The sequence below is a fragment of the Agelaius phoeniceus genome, chromosome 1 (assembly GCF_051311805.1).
Source record: "Agelaius phoeniceus isolate bAgePho1 chromosome 1, bAgePho1.hap1, whole genome shotgun sequence".
Classification (NCBI taxonomy): Eukaryota; Metazoa; Chordata; class Aves; order Passeriformes; family Icteridae; genus Agelaius; species Agelaius phoeniceus.
This window is the reverse complement of record NC_135265.1, coordinates 152,975,581-152,995,516: the sequence shown is the minus strand read 5'-3', so window position 1 is coordinate 152,995,516 and position 19,936 is coordinate 152,975,581.

Genomic DNA, 19,936 nt, shown 5'->3' with positions numbered 1-19,936 from the left:
CTTGTCCAAAGTCCCTTTGCTGCTCTCTTGGAGCCCCTTTAGGCACTGGAAAAGCCTCTAAGGTCTTCATGGAGCTTTTTCTGTGAGATAAATTAACTATATAAGGTATCTCCTCACAATTTGAAGATTTCTGGGGGCAGACAGAAATATCTGTGGATGTACAGCATCCTCTGCTAGGATGGATAGGGAGAAAATTACTTTCTATGGACAGGAGCTCATTGAACCAGGTTGTGAACTGAGTATGTGAGAGGTGTGAACTGTGAGACCTGGAGTAGCTACATCCCAGGAATCCAAATTGTTGTTTCATGCTGCAGAGCTGGAGGGATAATGGGAATTATCCTTGCCTTTGTAATGGGATTTAATACATTAAGAAATCTCTCCTGTCTTAAATTCCATGTAAAAGCTAAAAGGGCACCAAAGATTGTGTGAGAATGGTGGTGGGTGACAGATGCAGCTTGTGGGGATGAACTTAATTTAGAGGCCAATTGAATCCAAAATTTCCTCTGCTTTTAAGCTGCTCATTCCAATGCTCCAGGTCCTGCAGGTAAAACAGCCACTGAAACCTCTCTCTTCTCACCTTTTTTCAGCAGCCAGCAAAATAATGTTAAGACATGAGAACAGCCACCCATAAATAGCAGGAATTAGAGCCAAGAATGGTGGCAGCAGTGCCACTGACTCCAATTCATCGTTCCCAGAGGATTTTTCCAACAGCTTCTTCTATGACCCAGCTCATCTGGGTGCAAATGACTCAGCCCAAGAGGATGTTTTAAATGACATTTATTATTTACGTTTTTATAATGCCTTTGGAGATTATTTCCCTTTCCCCTGTGCCCCCAAATATTTCTTTCTATTTCTGCTCCAGCTTTCTCACTGAGCTGTATCATCACGACTGCGAGAGGCAGAGCTGAGGAATAAACAGGGTTTTGAGCACTGCAGGAGGAAAATAAATGCAATGCAACAGCTCATCTGTTGAAATTTTAGCTGTAACTGAGTGCACCAAAGTCTGCTCATTGTCAGGGAAGCAGTTTGTATTTCCACGTAGAATTTCCTCCCAAAAGGCTTTGTAGTAAAGGTGATTTAGCAGGCAGAGCTCTCCCCTTGTTCAGTCATGATGAAATCACATTTTCTGTGTTTTCATGGGAATGTAAGACCAAGTGTGCAGCCACAGTTTGCCTTTTTTTTTCTTTTTTTTTTTTTTGTCCTGCAGCTCACAATTCCTGTTGCTTTCCCACAGTTTTTGTGTACATTTTAGCCTGGAGGTGGCTGCTGTGAGGGGTAAGAACACAGGAATGAGGAGGAGCAAAATTATTTAAGGGTAACTCTCAATTACAACTGAATGCAAAATGGTTTTTTTCATGCTGAAAAGAACATTCATGACCTGCCTCCAAATCTTCCTGTCCTTTCCAGAGACTTTTATGCATTTCATTGCTCTTGAGTGAGAAAAAGCAACTCCCTCTCTTTGCTTGGAAAGTGGAGAAGCCACTTCAAGCAAGCTTGAAGTCTTTGCTTGACCCAAAGAAGGGATTTTGGCCAAGGCAAACATTCCCCAGGGTCATTCTGGGAGACAAAAACGAGCTTTCTTCCTTTCTTTTCTTATTTACAGTCATGTGGTGATGCCCTTTGCTCCTACAGAGCTCACCTGGCCATCCAAGGAGATGTTCAGGCTCTGACATTTTCCTTATGAATCTTCCTGAACATTCCTGAAGAGCAGCTGAGATAACTCATATGAGCAAAGGTGATGTCCCTGTCAGTGATGAATGAGGTAACTCCACATATCCCATATTCTAATAGGAAGTCCCCAATAAGTTACTTGTTTACGTTTCTCATCCATAAAGAGTGGGAAACGTTATTTATAAAATGCATAAAATTTTAATTTCCCCCTCTATTGATGTCTGAGATGATCAATTGATCCACAATCAGAATCATGGGATTGTTTGGGTTGGAAGGGACCTTAAAGATCATCCAGTTCCATCCCCTGTCACAGGCAGGGACACCTGCCACTATCCCAGGTTGCTCCAAGCCCTGTCCAACCTGGTCTTGAACACTTCCAGGGATGGGGCAGCCACATTCACTCTCACTTTCAGGAATGCTATGTGTGTCTGGGTCTGATATGTAAAGACTACACATTTTTAAGGATAATTTAATGCAAATCTGCATTAAAGGTCACAATTATCACACAATCACACAAACCTTTTAGGCCGAGTGCTGATTAACTCTCCTATTTTGTTCTTTTTGCCCTTCTCTCATGGAAGATATTCAGGGACAGGTTGTCACTTTAGGATACCAAGAGAGAAAAGTTTTCTTTTCCAGCTGCAAAAGAAAGGGGGAAAGAAGGAGTTGAAGAATTTATGACAGATCGATTTGATATTTCACCCCAAACTATTCCAGAGCTGAGGACAGATTGCAGATATCTTGGGTTTGTAAGTGGTGAATTGCCAGTGACCTTTGCTCACAGAGCAGGGCAGGGACCTGGGGATGAAAATTCTGTGCTCTGAGAAAGGGACTGACAATACACTTTTGCCCTTTGCCAAGGAATGAATGGACATTGCAGCATGCAAGATACTCCAAATTCAGGCTTCTGCTGTTCTGGGCATGTTCAACATCTTCTCCTAAGTATTGTTCACTCCTGGAAGGAACAAATCCTGTCTGGAGAGACCTGAGGGGTGAGAGGTGTCTCTTTGGTGTTGAGATGGGTTTTATTGCAAGTGAGAAGGGATTGTCTCAGCAGGGACACAGCTGGGAGGCAGCGTGAGCTTGTGGCTGCTACCCCACAGAAGGAAAAATTGTCTGATGCTTTCTTGAAAAGAATGATTTTGTTGCTGTTTGGAAGGAAACCAAAAAACTGCCAGATCCAAAGGAAACGTTTCAAGTCACTCAGTGCTTTGAACCGGGGAAATGTTTCAATAGAGGTTTTTTCCTTTTTGTAAAATGAAGAGAATTTAGAAATGAGAGTCTTCTTCAAATGCTAAATATCTGTGTTTCGTACAGGGCAGAATGAGAAAATTATTGCCATACCTTTTCAGTTCCCTCTGCTATTCCCCTGCACTGAAACCTCAAATGCCCTTCAGGCTCTTTGTTCATTCATAAACCCCAAGAAATTGTCCCCAGGGTAAGAAGGAAACCTGTCAAGAAAATACAAGGATATTTGAAAACTCAGAATTCAGTAGCTCAGAATCTGTTCTCATCTACCCATGGACTGCTCTCATTCACCAACATCACTGGGGCATCACCAACCTGACACAGGAAATTTAGTAAAAATTATTTGGAAGCTGCCCAGGCTGGCATGGGATGGAAACACAAATTCTAGGAATTAGTGCTGACTACTGCAAAGTATCACTGTCATCGTGATGCTGCAGCCTCGTGTGAAGGCACCGATAGAAAGGCAATAACAGCACTTGGAAAATGATAAGTGGCACATTAAACTCTGCTCCAGTTGCTCAGCTCCCAGTGATAACAAGCGTTCAGCAACAAATATTAGTTATAAAGATGCAGCACAACGTGTGCCAGAAAATTACAGGCAGAAAAAATCAATCACCTCAAAGGATGTGGATGCAGCACTAATCCGAGCTCGAAAAGTCAGAACTTCTGGGTTTGTGCCTGAAATACCCTGGCAGAAGATAAAGGTCTTATCACTTTGCTAAAATGAAAAGTGCAACTTTTGAAGAACTGATTTCTGAACCTGTGGAAGAAATGCCAGCATTCATTTTTGAATGAGGGATTTCAGTATTCCCTCTTCTGCAAACTTAAGGAAGATGTGTGGTGAAGGAGACAGAATAATTCCCTGATTTGCGAATTCAGAGTCTCACCCTGTTAGTGTTGTTTGTAGAGATTCTACTTAATGCAAGATGAATAAAAGAAAATTTTCCAGCTCTCATGGACTCTGCTGAATGGCTCAATAGCCTCCATGTGAATTTATAATTTGCTATTGCTTTTCAAAACGCCGAACACAAAATGAGCAGGAGGAAGACTCAGAGGGGTAGTTAGCGAGGGGATTGGGTTACTGGGGAAGATGATTGAAGAATCCCGTTGTGCTTGAGTTTTCCTGACATTTCCTTTGCAGGGAAGGCAGGCTGAGATCAGCATTTCCCCTCTTCATGAAGTGCCTTATCTTGGCAGCCATGTGTTCCTGGGCTGTGTTAATGAGTGTGATATATAATACATTTCATACCGAGCCTGATTTACAAAGGATGGGGTGAAAAACCTGCCATTCCGATGGGATGGGAATCTTAATGGAGCAGAATTTTCTGCAAATGCTACAGAGTTGTAAATAATGGAGGAAGGATAAGAATAGACACGTCAAGTCAATACCTGAGACGCATCTTAATTGCCTGGCGCAGTACAAAAATTCAGCAACACATGTTGCTCATGGTGAACTCAGCTGGGTAGATTTTCATGGGTTTAGCTGAATTTGTGTGGCATGCAGCTGTTATCAATCATAAAATCACTGAATAATGGAATGGCTTGGGTTGGAAGGGACATTAAAGATGATCTTGTTCCACCCAGCTTCCTCTAAACCAGGTTGCTCCAAGCCTTGTCCAAACTGGCCTTAGGCACTTCCAGGGATGGGAATACTTTTGTAAGGTCTTGCACCTGGGAAAACATAAACCAGGAGTGCAGCATGGGCTGGGATCTACCCAGATGGGCATCAGCTCTGTGAAAAGGGACATGCAGATCCTGGTGGACATGGAGCTTGATGTGAATGAGCAGAGTCCAGCCATGGACAAAAAAAGCCAACAAAATGCTGGGTGGCATCCATAAAGTCATCACTAACAGGGATAATTTCATTATACCACTCAACTCAGAGCCTGCGAGGCCACAGCTTGGAATATTGTGGAATATTGTGGAATATTGTGGAATATTGTGTCCAATTTTGGTCCCCGCCATGCAAAAAGTTGTGGAGGGACTGGAGGTGGTCCACAAAAAATGATCAAGGTCTGGGAAACCTGACATGAGGAAAGACTGAGATTAACAAACTGTGCTTGTTCATAATTGAGAAAAGAAATCCCAGGGGAGATTTTTATAGCCCCATTCCAGCATTTAAAGGGTGGCTGAAAGGAAGATGGATATTCTGGATATTCTCTTTTTTTTTTTATGAGCATTCACATGGAAGAGAGAAGAGGTGTTGGGTACAATTTACTCCAAGGGAGATTCTGGTGGGACACAAGAGGAAAATTCTTCACCATGGGAAAAAAGGAGGCACAGAATGGTCTCCCCAAGCAAGTGGTGGAATTTCCAGTATTGGATAATTTTAGAATTATGTCAGCTGGACAAGGTGCTGGACCACTCTGCCTAGACTGTGCTTTGGCCAAAAAAGGTTGAACCAGATCCTTGAGACTCCTTCTAACCTGGCATTCCATGATTCCATGGTTGAAAAGTAGGCTTCCCTGAGCAGAACAAAGAAAAACTGTTGGAATCAGTTCAGAGGTGTCCATGAAGATGCTCCAAGAGCTGGAGAACCTCTGATTTGAAGCCAGGCTGGGAGAGCTGAAAATGTCCAGCCTGGAGAAGAGAAGGTCACAGGGAGACCTCAGAGCCCTTCCAGTGCCTAAAGAAGCTCCAGGAGAGCTGGAGAGGGAACTCTGACTTGATCACAAGGACATGTAGTGACAGGACAAGGGGAAATGACTTTAAAATGGCAGCAGGATGGGTTGGATATTGGGAAGAAATTCTTTCCTGTGAGGGAGGAGCTGTGGCTGTCCCACCTCTGGAAGTGTCCAAGGTCAGGTTGGACAAGGCTTGGAGCAACCTGGTCTGTTGGAAGGTGTCCCTGTCCATGGCAGGGAGTGGAATTGGGTGATCTTTAAGGTTCCTTTCATCCCAAACCATTCTGTGATTCACTGATTCAGTGAAATAGAGATGAAAACAGGTGGTGGCCATTAAAATCTGAAATGCTCCTTCTTGCCATGATTCATGAACTGCTCCTGTGACAAAGCACTGTCCATACACTGACTCAAAACAAGACTTTATTTTTCTGGGAGTTATCCTTGGAAGCCCAGAAGCCAAGCTTTCCACGGACGTGTGCCTCAGGTGTTTATGTCAGACTCCTTTCTGCTGCACTCAGGGCACTTCTTTCAAGATTGTTGCAATACAAGATTCCTAAATATAGACCCTAGACAGATGTGCCTTGATCCTGATGTTTACTAAACATCCACTGTCTCCCAGTGGTCGCTTTTCTAGGAAGCTGAAACTTGGAATTATACACAGTGAGTGTCTGACTTCAAAAAAAGAAAAAGAAGTGGGTGGGCTTCAGCTTGATGGGTACAAAACTGAAAGTCAAGTTGGTTCAGTTTGGGGATTTACTTTCATGTTTCCTTCACTTGTAATTGAATGTTTTGCTTCACCTTCAAGTTGTTAAAGTATTTCAGAAAAGCCTTTTCCAGCTAGAGGCTGGAAACAAAAAAAACCTGAATTTCATTTAGAGAGGAGAAGTCAAAGTGTTTTCCATCCACAGGATTTATTAGATATTTTCAAAATGTTTCAATGGCAAATTAATACCACCGAGGCCATAACTTAATGTATTTACTGATTGAAGGGAATGACCAATTGAACTCAATTGAAGCAACTTAAAGGATAATTTTGATCCCTTTGGAAGTCCTTCTCTTCTCTTCTCTTCTCTTCTCTTCTCTTCTCTTCTCTTCTCTTCTCTTCTCTTCTCTTCTCTTCTCTTCTCTTCTCTTCTCTTCTCTTCTCTTCTCTTCTCTTCTCTTCTCTTCTCTCCTTCTCCTTCTCCTTCTTTTTCTCCCCCTTTTTAAAAAATGTAGTAAATAGAAAATAGGAAAAACCCCACCAAGCAACCCCAAACCAAACAATCCCATAAGTCCATTCAGATATACCCTGGAAGAGTTTGTTGATATGTAAAGTTAAAAGTAAAGACTTTGCCTGGTCATCTTTTATTGCCCAAAAAAAGCCTCAGTAAAAATAACCCAGACTCTCCAGATCATCCTCAAAACATTTCTAGACCCACTAACCTTGGTCATTTGCAAATCTTATGGATCCCTTACACAAGACTAAATTAAGTTTCAACTTAATGAGGCAGAAAGTTAGATAAAAAAGGAAAAAAAAACTCTTTTGAGCTTCTCCTTAGGTGTATGAACTTCCTTCCTACACTTGCCAGGAATCATCATCTCCTGCATGGCAAAGTTTTTGATTAAACAAAAACAAACACAAACACAAACACAAACCAACCCAACAAGCAAAAAACAAACAAACAAAAAAAAACAAAAAAAACCCAAAACCTAAAATAACCCCCAACAGATAATAAAATCGGTTTTTGCAACATGAAAGCCACCAGAGCTTGTTGTATTTTATGCTCTCCCCCCTTACTCTATACAACATATTTTAAACAACTTTTTTCCTTAAATTACACACACATTAAACTTTTTTTAGCATTTAGGGGAGTTTCTTTCAATGCTCTTCCTTGCAGAGCTCTTTGCTGGTAAGCACATGTTAAAATAATCTTCTCCCTTGTGTCACCCAGCAATAAAACGCTGGAGAATTAGCTGGTAAATCTTAATGCATCCAGAAAAAAACCCAGGGGCCTGGTAGGAAAAAGGGATAAAAAAAAAATCCCTTAAAAACCAAAACAAACAAAGAAAAGAGAATGAGAAAGAGAAAGAGACTATAAGATTTTGTCAGATTGATTTTTTATTAAGAACCCCTACATTGGAATTCAGAAAATGAGGATATTTTTTCCTGAATCTTGGTGTGCTACTGCAATTCCTTCCATTTGTGATGGGCAGCTGGGAAAAGGGGATCAGAAAGGTAGTGCCAAGTTACAGGGAAGCCACAGGAGCATTTTGCTAAGGTGACAATTGGCAGGGAGCAGGAGGAGCTGATGTTAAACCAACATCTGTACTGGCAACTGAAGTGTTCCTTGGTGTCTCCTAATCCAGGAGAGTCACTCCAATGCCACATGGGGCTCGACAAGATTTCAAAGCACAGCTTGGGAAGAAATCTTATCCTGATGCTCTGGAGTGGGACCTGCAGGATGAATAAACAATTTATTCCTTTTTCCTGATCTAACATTAACCTGTAGTGCTGAAAGGACACATCTTCATACCTTGAAATAGGGATTGAGAGGTGACAGAATAAATTTTCTGCTGATTTAAGGCACCACTTAACCCAGAACATGGGATAAAATGCAGCTCTTTTGTGTAGATAGAGCACAGTGACCCAAAAGATGAGATTCCCAGTTAGATTTCCACAAGTGTCATGGGAAAGATATAGAGCAACACACCTTCTACAGAAATATTGAATCTCAGGATCATTTGGGTTGGAAAAGAGCTCCAGGATCATCAAGTCCAGCCTTTGGTTGAAGATCCCCATACTCACTAACCCATATCACAAAGTGCCACATATACTTGATTTTCCAACCCTTCCAGGAATGGTGACTCCACCACCTCCCTGGAACTCCACCCAGGGCAGCTTGGAACAAAACATCCAAAAATCCAGAGCTTGGATCTAACAAAGAGGAAACCAAACCAAGCACAGGCCACACTTTTCACTACAGGAATACCAGAACCTCATCAGTTTTTTTTCATCTCTCCTCATCAGGAGATTGCTAGCTGGCATCAATTTAAAGTGGGAAAATACAGTCCAGGCTGATCCCTCTGGAAGTGTCAGAGCCACCTGAAATGCCCTTGGTTTGTTGGAAAGCATCCATGGAAAGTAAGGGTTTCATGGAATTATGGAATGTTTTGGGTTGGAAAGAACCTTCAGGATTGTACAGGGGCCCTGAGCAACCTGGTCTAGTGTCCCTTGGGAAGAGTTTGGAATGTGATGATCTTTAAGGGCCCTCCCAACCCAAACCATTCTGTGATTCTTCAATGATTTGGGGTCTTCTGAACCAACCTGATCAATACCCAGTTAATGAAAAGCACAAAGAGAGCTGATCACACACAGGGAAATTAGAAAGCAGGATTGGACTAATTTAATCCAAATGTATGGAATTGCAGTTTATCTCCCTACAATCTGGTCACCCATTGTTGAGTGCATAAAAAGAAAAGGGAGCATGTGGTAAATGATTTAAATTATTTATTTTGGATGTCTCTGTTAAGATGTTCCAAACTCCATTGCTGAGGTTTTCTAGCTCTCTATGGACCACCACAGGAGTTTGGAGTCACCAGCTGAGGTGTCTGTGTCCAATCCAATGAAGTGTTCTGCTCAAATTCTTGATTCTGAGATTACAGAACCACCACGAAAGTGAAAGTTTTCCAAAAGTCCTGCTCAAACAATCTCTGTGCCAGCCCAGAACCCTGTCCTACCACCTGGGCCCAGATTTAAATCAAGCAAGAGGTTTTCCATTGCTCTGGAAAACACTGTTTGTGTTTGTATTTACAACCAACTTGCCTTGGAATGCTCAGGGGAAATGTTTCTGTCAATTTTCCTTTCACAGCAATGAAAGGAACTGTTCCAGCTTGGCTGGTGGGGCTGAGGTGGTTTATTGCAGTGTGAGTAATTATACCAAGGACTTCATATGTGAAAAATTAATGAAAGAAGAAACTGATTCATTTGTCTGATGCACATGTGAAAGTACAGAAAGAAACCCCACCTGATAAGACAAAAAGTCCTGTTAAAACCGTTGGGAAGGTGATGCCTTCAACAAGGGCAGATGTAACTGAGCATTGGAGGGGCAGTTCCATTCCTTGATTCCCTGCTGCACCTTCCCATTCCACCCTCTTTAATTCACCCTGGAAAAGTCCAAGGCCAGGTTGGACAGGGTTTGGAGCAACCTGGGATAGTGGAAGGTGTTGGAATGAGAAACTCTTTAAGGTCCCTTCCAACCCAAACCATTCTACGGCTTTTAAAATTGGTTTCCTCTGGGTTTTGCATGGACCAAATTAAACCCATAATGTGTGAAGATAAATGTACCACTACCCCAGGACTGAGATATCACCCAGATCTTTATTAAAACTATTTTTCTTTTTAAATCACCTCCAATGGTGATTTAAAGTTCTTTTAAATTCCCTCCAAAGGGAACTGAGAGAGAAGGGAGATGCTCTTGTGGTCCATAAGCCAGCCTGGAGACACCTTCCCTGCCCACAGTGACTAAATAGGAATGTGTGAAAGTTCATCTTTGATCAGTGTGCAGAGAAATAAAACTCCTGGAGCCAGGCACAGCTTCTAGAGCAGTGGATGGAAGCCAACAGCCAAACTCCTCTTGGAAAACCCAAGCCTGCCTGGGGGCTCAAGTGCATTAACCTCTGTATCTGGAATTTTTTAAAGGACAACTTAAATTACATCCTTTTGATTGAACCAGAACAGAGATTTGAGCAAGCCCTGGGATATTTTTATTGTCTGTACCCTTTAGTGAATTAGAAAACCAGATCTTTTAGTAGATTTTGGGGTCACTGCAGTCAACAGCTTCTTTGTGCTTTCTCTGTCAATCTGGCTCCTAAAAAAAGGGACCGATCCTTTTGTTTATAAAATCCAAGCAGGTACAACTTGTGTGGATCCAAGACTAAATATAGGGAGTTGGACCCATTTGATAAAGCAAGGGAAAAGCATCTTTGCCAATAGTCTTTCCAGTGTGGAAAAAATGGCTTTAAATCAGGCTTTGCAGAGGATGGTGGTGTCAGCTGATGTTTAATTCAGGAAACTGGACATTAGGATGGGAAGTACTTAAGGGAAGGCTGAGATAAAGGCCCCAGGAAGGATGAAAATAGGTGAGAAAATGATCCTTTTGTGATATTTGTGCTCAAATGTCTGTAAAACAAAGAGAGAGAGATCTGCTGCACAGAATCCCTGGAAATGATGGAGATAAAATGGGACAGAGGAGTGCAATGGATGAAAAGGCAGATAGGTTAGACCAGACTTCCACTTGTACAGGAATCTGTTTTTCTACTCAAAAAACTGCTGCTGGGGAGGATTCTTCTCATCCTACTTTGCAGGGTCAAGGAAAGCACCATTAGAATAGTTTGTTTCAGGGCAGAGTGAGCATGGAATGTGCATTTTTAGAGTCATTTCCAAAGCACAGAAAGAAGAATATGACTGGAACAGCACAGGAAAACCAACAACCCCTGCTGTTACTGGAGGTTTTCTTGTTTTCTCACGAGAAAGAGAAAAGAAAGAGGAAGAAGGAGTGAGAGGTGCAGAGGGAAAACAAAGTAAAAGACACGGTGGAAAAGAATAGAGGTCAAGAAAAAAAGGATAAAAGGGGATGAGACACAAAGACAAAACACCCGCAGGGAAGAAGAAGGAAGATGTGGAGTGGTTTTGCCAAATATTTCTCATTCTCCAAATGAGAAATAACCAGGATCAGCAGTGCTGGCTGGGTGTGCAAAAACCCGTCCGAGAGCAAGGGAGAGAAAGGGCGACAGGAATGGAGAGGAGGGAGAAATTAAAGCAGCAGCAAGCGAAAAATAATCAAAGGTAAATAAAGCCGACACAAAAAACGACTTTAATTTTCTCTTGCTGACACTCCAAAGTGAGCCTCAGCAGCAGAGACTTTAATTTGCCTCCTCCCCACAGCCTCAGCCCCGCTGCTTCATCCAAGCCAGGGAGGCTGCGGCTGCTCCAAACCTCCAGCACCAATTTATATGCTAATGGATTTCGTTTGTAAATCAAGGCAGTGCTTCCCCCCACCCCAAATTCACTGGTGCGAAATGCTGTCCATCTCCACACACAGGGCTGGGAATTGCCCGACTCCGGAGACAAAAAAGACATCAAATCCTAAATAATTGGATCATTGATGGAGTTCATCCCCATGGATTAAGTTGCTGTTTCATCCCAGCCCCTCACCTGCTCAGGAGGAGCCTTTCTAAGAAGTTTTGTAATTAGTCAAGCCTGGGAGAGGAAAAGAAAGTTCCCTTCTTTTCTTCCTCTCTTCTGTTCCCTAATTTCCTTCTTGAGAGCTCTTCTTGGAAAGACAAGGAAATGGCACCACTTATATCCTGTTTTCACTTTTGAAAGTCTGTGAGCACCTGGACAGGGCAAGTCTGCTACAGCCTGCCCATATCCAGGATGGGAATCAAATGGAATTATGAAGGTCCTGGATTATTTCCGGTCTCCTGCTGGACGACTCCTGAGGAAACAAAGTAAAAAAAAAATATAAAATCCTGATCTCCCAAAGAAAAGATGTCTCTAAAAGCTTTGAAAGATCAAGAAGTCTCTTAGCAGAATTAGAACTGTGCTTAATTCAATGCCAAGTTAAAATAAGATATTTTGATCCCTTCTGTTCCCAGGGACAGATTTCGAAGGGAGGGAGGGAACAGCAAAGAAAAACAAGAATCCTTAACCTGAAGGATGCTGAGGGTGTAAAAGTCCTTGATTATAAAGACAAAAATTCAGGGTGGAAGTTTGGATTGGTTTCTAAGTGGCAGAGAGGTAATTCCAACCTGGGGACTGAAACTGGAACCTCTCACTACACAGTGCTGCTCCAGGATTATGAATTCAGATAGGCAGAAAATAACATGAATTTGGGTTTTCTCCTCTGGATTCTCTGCAGGGGACACAAAGGCTCAGTTATTTGAACAGAAAGTCCCTCCCTTGCCAAACAACCTCTGACAATCACTGGCTTTCCACAGGCCAGTGAAAACAGCTTTGTTTGGTATGCACAGGTTGTTATTTGGAGTAATTAACACCAGTCCTTAACACTCCAGGATTCCTAGACAAGTTTCCAGAAATCAATACCAAAAATGGGGAAGTTACAGAGCAGTCATGCACTTCTACCTTTAAAGGCAGCCCCATTTTTGAGGATTTTTTTTTTTCCATATATTTTTGCCCAGGATTCTTCCTTGCTGGCAGATTTTGTGGTTTGTGGCACTCAAAGTATTCCCTAGTATGAACTACAGAGAGGAGAAACCCACTGCTGAGTCTAGGCTGGACCCACTGGTTCTGAAGATGTCTTTTGGGTGAATTTTCCTCTTTTGAACACAGAACCTTTAAGAAATCCTGCATTCACAGCCATGGTTATCAATAACAAAAGACATTCACATTTCCCATGCTGCCAGGGTTGCCATGGCCCAGCCCTGCCTCTGATCTCACAGAGTCCTTTCCCTTCATGGGAAGTCATTCCTTATGATTTTCAATGCTGATTTGCATCATTATTTCTACCTTGAGCCTGTGTTAATGCAGTTTGAGGCAAATCAGGCTGGCTGGGAGCAGGGTGGGAGATCTGGGGCCATCTGCCAGACCAGGTCCACCATCCTTGGGAGCTCAAGGATCTTGATGCCAAACTGGGGCCAAATTCTAGATAGACCAAGCCCAGCTGCTGGAGAGGCACATTTTGGGTGTGAACATTCCTATTGTTTCGATTCTGGCTGGCTGTGAAGAAGGGGATGGAGCCATCTGTGCTGTCCATGGTTATGTGAGTGCCATGCGTGTTGAGGGGTAAAGGCTCTGCTCTTCCAGGCTGTCCATGTCTGTATATTCCAGCTGGGAATACATGATCCCCCCCCACTCATTTCCAGACTTGGGAACATGGATCTGGGACAGGAGGAGCACCATCAGCCCACTGAGTGTGGCTGTCTCTACCACCCTTTTGTTGAACCAACAAATTCTCCAAATTTTCCCTTGAGCCAAAGATGTTTTTGTCTTCCCAGCTCTCCCCAGGTTGGGATTACCACACTTCCGGTTATGAATCACATCCTAACTCCCAATCTTGATTTTTTACATTTCTATCTTTATAATCAGGGGCTCTTTCACCATCAGCATCCTTCAGGTTAAAGGATTCAGCCATGAACCCCTTGATGTGCTTTAAAATTACTAAAGGAGCCAGACTCTCTAAGCCTGACCACGGGGTCTCAGTTCCAAATATTCCAGATGGAATCGCTCTTTTCTGTCCCTAGTTGTGCTGGTCTCACCATCAAGGAGGCATCAGGACTTTCAGCACCCCCAGGACCCCTCAATTCCTGGACATACTCAGTGTTCCAAATGAATTTCACCACATTATTATAAAATATCATCTCTTCTCCTTTGCTGCTTCTGGAAAGGCCTTTCCTGGTACACCCCAAGCTTGACATTTTATTTTTCCGTGGCTGGGGATTGCCCTGGATGCATCCAAGCCTCTCTCCCTTGTCACTCCCATCTGTTGAGCCTCCCAGGCTGCAGCAGCAGCTCTGTGCACTTGGCTCTGTGAAATTCTGATCTGTTCCTCTCCCTGCTCTCACCAGGAATCTGCTTCTCCTTGGATGATGTCTCAATCTTTGTATTGACAATGTCCTTCAAAGTTTTGCCTCCAAATCTTTTACTGGCAAGAAACTTTTTTTTTTTTTTTTTTAATTCTGAGGCTTCAAATAAAAAATAAAAATATCAAGTAAGTCTTCAGCTTAACAGAGGAACATTTATATTGATTTGTGTCCTACTCCTATCTTAGCTTTTTACCACCCCCCCCCTCCCCCACTTTTTCTTTATCCACCATGCACAGGAATTCCCATTTTCTCCACTAACACCACAATGAGATGTTTTGCTGAAAATAGACAAAATATTCTGATTGCAGATCTAATCTCAGGGAAACCAGCTGCTTTATTTAATGAAGATAATTAAGTACTAAGGACAAGAACTCTTTGACTATCTGTCCTGTGTGATCCATTTTCCATTTCCTTTTGTTTTTATGAGTCTTACAATGGGTCCAAAGCCTTGTCTGACACTTATCAGGGATGAGCCTTTGTACACCAAGCTGAATTTGCAGTGAGAGCATCAACGAGGCCAATCATTTAAATAACTTTTTTTTGGTAACTAACAATAGGTGCCAGCCCTGAAATCCAACCTTTCCCCATCTCAGGAATCCCTGTCCATGGCAGGGGGAGTTAGATGATCTTTGAGGTCTCTTCCAGCCCAGGCCATTTTTGATTCCATAATCCTCTGACCTTAGGTCAGAAAGGAGTTTAATCCAGGAGCAGCAACTGAGATCCAGCAATTCCTTCCTTGCCTTCATCCTTTTCCAGAAAAATTCAGCGAAAGTGGCTGAGAGGATTTTACACCTCAAGGGTAGCAGGGCTTGGCCTGAAGGGGTTTCTCTGGAGGAAGCAGAGGGTCAGCATTTAGTCCTTCCCTCCGAGGCTGAATTTTCTGTGTTCAAGTCAAGCTCCTCTGCCTTTCCTCTGTGCTTCTGCATTTCCAGCAGGTTGCCAGCCCTTTGAACAGGACATGGCCTCTTATTCCCCATGGAAATGCAAAACACCCATGAGGAATGGAAGCCTGTGTTGGCTGAAGCCTCAAAGCTCAAGATACAATATGAATAATGGGTACACACGTGAGATAATGTGAAAAAGCTGCCAATTATTTCAAACAATTGATCAAAGCCAAGAAACTCCTGGTATCCATTAAGAAACTCTTTGATTGTCCATCCCCTGAAAGCCCTCAACCCACACAGAGCAGGAGAGGATAAGTTCTCTTTTCATTATCATTTCTCCTGAACAGAAACTCCCCTGCACTTCCCTCACTTCCTGCAAAATTTGCCTCCTTCTTTCTCTCCTGCTTTCAAATCATTTCCAATATTTGCATAATTTTCTTTTGGTCATTGCCACACCTGTGCAGAGGTCACTTGTCAAAGTGCTGCTGCGAAGTGTTGTATTTTAATATTGAATTTCTGTGCCTTTGAAGCTCGCATTTTCCATTAGAGAGGAGAAAAAAAATAGCAGCCTCCATCCTGCTCTGTACTGCATAAATCATCATTGAGTCATGGAATGGTTTGTGTTGGAAAAAATCATCTCCTTCCAACCCTCTGCCATGGGCAGGGACACCTTCCACTCTCCCAGGCTGATCCAAGCCCCATCCAACCTGGCCTTGGACACTTCCAGGGATGGGACATCCACGAAGTCCCTGTATAACCTGTGCCAGGGCCTCACTTATCCTCACAGGGAGGAATTTCTTCCCAATATCCCATCCAGCTCTGCCCTTCTTCAGTTTAAAACCATTCCCCCATGTCCTGTCATTCCCGGCTCTTGCCCAAATTCCCTCCCCAGCTCTCTTGGAGCCCCTTTAGGCACTGGAAGGTCTCCCTGACCATCCAGAGCTGACCATCAGGACCATCTGTCCTCTCCTCTCCTCCAAAATCCAACATCTGTCCTTTCTTTCCTGATTAAGAAGTTCAAAGGACTTTCTCAACCTCCTCAGGTGCCAGGAAATGTGGCTTTTCAAAGAAACAAACACCTGTGAAGCAGCTGGATGGTGGGGACTTCATTCAGGAGTGTGCTCTTGGACCTTTATCTGCTAAGTTGCCACAGCTCCTCTGGCTGTCGTGGTGGCTGAGGGCCTCTTCAGAAGCCATGTTACTCCTTCCTAATCTGCCAAATCTGTTTTTTGTTTGTGCTTTCTGGGACACAGGAGATGAGCAAGGCACACATCACTGCCCTGGGATTTTTTTTTGGAAAATGATTGAAAACAGATCTCAGTGAAGAAGCACCTGGAGATGTTTTCCACAGGGATCTTTTGATGACTCTGACTTCTTCCTGCTACGAGTGGTTTGGGGAAACTATGAAGGGAAAAAAAAACAACAACAGTCTTCTTTCTTTATTCCTCTGTTTAGATCTTGTCCCAACAGGAGCTCAGGAAGAGATATTCACCTCAGGCCCTGATTCATCTGAGACACAGACAGGAGCATAGTGAACCCAAGCACTCCTTGAGTCACAAAAAAGAGAGACTTGAGAGAAAAACCTCCTGTGCTGGTCCTAAATCTCCCTGGAATGTTTTCTTGCTCCACATGGGCCTTTTCCTACATGGGCAGCTGTAGTGAAGAGGTGATTCAGATCACTGAGAGGACCACTGTAAAATCTATCAGCAAAATGGGGTTAATGTGATGTTGTAGAAGGTTGTATGTTGTAAAAATGTTGTAAAAAACAAGGTTCACTGTTATTTAATATATGGAAGAAATGTACAAAGGAAAACTGAGTTGGAATCAAACTAGAAGGATTTACAGAGAGATGTGAGACACAAAAAGGTAAAGGAGACCCTCCCATTGAATCACAAATTTCAGAGTGGGCCCCCCCTTGCTGTCCAAGATACAGTTAGGTCCAATCTTAGTCTCAGATTTGGGCAATGGTTTATGTCTAATGGAATTATCCTCACGAAGTTTATAATAATCAATACTGAGTACACAGGTTGGCAATATTACATTATTATTAATTCAGCTTGATATCAGCAACTCGCTGAGGATCTGCCATGAGTAGAGATCTCTGCACCTCAGCCAAGGAAGGATCTCTCAGCTAAGGGATCTCAAATGTTGAGGGGTGTCCCTGCTCCAGGGGAGACTCTCCTGGCACACAGTCCAGTTGGAATTCAGGGACATCTCAAATGGGACTCATCCAAAGATCCAATATTGGGAAAAGGTGTCTTTATCTTGAGGAGCAGCCTTGAGAGGTGTCCCAGCTCCAGGGAGGAGATCACTTCCATGGTGGTTCACAGAAGGCTCACTTGGGCTGTCCTATTTATGGACCGAAGTGGTCAGCTCAGAGTCAAATTTTACCAAATGGAAATGTATGAATGAAAGTGCCAGAGGGGCAAGAGCTGGAGATTCCTCTGTCTCTGGTCCAGGGGGTGTTCCAGATGCCTCCTGTCCCATCTGGGCCACCAGAAACTGATGCCTTGTGCAGGCTGACCTAGAACAGAGGCTAGAGGGAGCTGAAGAATAAAGTAGGGATTTATTAGAAGACCTCAATGGATGCACCTTGGGCAGCACAAGAGCCCAGCCAGGGCTACACCCAAGATGAACCCAAAATGGTCACAAAATGCACGACTGGTCACGGGGTCTCACACTTTGATCAGTTCTGGTCCATTTGAATATTGGAATTAATTGTCCAATTACAGCTTTAACTCATGCTGTCCCATCCTTCTTGTTTTTCTCTCTTCAGTCCACGTTGTTTCTGCTCTTGGGCCTGAGATTTGGATCATTTGTCCTTGGTCCCCAGCTAGAGCAGGAATTGTTTTGTCTCCCTACTCTGTGCAGAGAGCTCACCATCCCCTAATATGAAGCTCAGAACTACACACTGAAGCAGCACAGAATCTGAAAAACATAAAAGCTAAAACCTGAGGCATCACTTGTACCCACAAGTTTCTCTGTTCCCTGATAAATGAGCCTTGGAAAAGGCACCTGTTACTCATGCTTTGATCAGTGTTCCAAGCCCATGTGCACCGATGCTCACTGTTTCACTCTGCTCCCCTGTGGTTTTCCTGGAGGAGTCCTTGGCTCAGGCTTTGCCTCCTCTGGGTTTTGGGCCAAGCTGCTGCTGGTTTGGTTAAAGGATTGAGTGAATCCATCAGAGCAGCCCAGACTTCGCATTTTCTTCCATTTTCAGACTCTTCACAGTTTTCCAGCACAGCCATGTTTTCCCAGTTTAGCAACTAAGATATACAAAGTCTTGCATGTGCAATGTACAATTTCTCCATCTCCACAGCATTGCTGTGCTTCATCCATGTGGGATGATGATGAATTTGGAGTTAGAGAATGGGTTGGGTTGGAAGGGACCTTTGAGATTATCTCATTCCACCCCCATGCCATGGGACTATCCACCATCCCAGGTTGCTCCAAGGACCATCCAACCTCTGAACACTTCCAGGGATGGGGAGCCACAGCTTCTCTGGGTGTGCCAGGGCCTTCCCACCCTCACAGGAAAGAATTTCTTCCTAATATCTCATCTTAATCTCACCTCTTTTAGTTTAAAACCAGTCCCTTTGTCCTTTCACCATCAACCCATGTAAAAAATTCTCCTCCCTCATTTTTGTAACCATCCCTTAAGTACTGGGAGGCTGCAATGAGGTGTCCCCAAGAGTTCTCTTTGCCTCGGGACTAGAGCTTGGGATGAATGCAAGGCAGGGCCACAGGGACACAGGAAAGTTCATGAGGACATCAGGAGCCCCTTTCCAAGCTAAACTATCCAGTGACCCTCCCTTGCAGCCCCACCAGTGCAAACCAAAACCACACTGACCTTCTGCACCCACCACCTCTGGCAGTGCTTTCATTTACAGCCCCACAGTGAGGAGAAGTGATCCCTTCATTCCAGTCCCCTTGAGCTGGTTTGTGATCCAAGGTTTGGGTTCTCCTGCTCTCCCAGCCCATCACCTCAGGGAGTGCCATTCCCTTCCCTGATGCGACTCAGTCATTGAATTCTTTAGATTGGAAAAGATTTTTAAAATCACCAAGTCCAACCCGGCCCTGCCACATCCACGAAGGATCATGGAACGGCAGATGTAGGGTGAGAAACACCTCCATAGGAAGGATGACGGCCTGGGGTTCACCATTGAGTGTTGCTGGTTGAAGAAATGTTGGATCCTGGCTCAGGGAAGGGGGGAATTAGGCTAAGAGCCTCCAGGGTCTGCAGTCATTCCAGATTTTTCAGGACATTCACATTATTTCAGCCAGATCAAAATAAATCATTACATCTGAGGACCTACTGGGCTGTGATGGCTTTGGATGAAGGCCCTGGAGGGCAGAAGTCCTGGAGCCCATTTTCCCAATATTTAAGTTTCCTGTAGTCCCGCCTATAATCCTAAAGTCTAAAAGGTGATGGAACAGAGTCAGGGAGATAAAGACACCATTTTTTTTTTTTTGCTGGAAGATTTCAGCCATTTGAGGATGAGCACCAAGGAAGTGAATAATCTGCAGCTCAATTAATTTTTTTCGTATTTTGCAAGTGATATCCTCAAACCCCTGTGCACTGAGCCACGCTCCGGCTCAGAGTCTGTCTGGTAATGCAGGAGGTGCCAGGGAAATCCAGGTGAGGTTCAGTCTTCCAGTACCTGATGGGGGATAACAAAAAAAAAAAAAAATGGAAGTGGAGAGGTATTTCCTGCAAGGGTACTGAGGGATTGGACAAGGGGAATGGCTGTAAACTGAAGCAGGGTAGATTTAGATTTAGATTAAATATTGGAAGAAATTCTTCCCTGTGAGGGTGGTGAGGCCCTGGCACAGGTTGCCCAGAGAAGCTGTGGCTGTCCCATCCCCTGGAAGTGTCCAAGACCAGGCTGGACAGGGCTTGGAGTACCCTGGGATAGTGGAAGG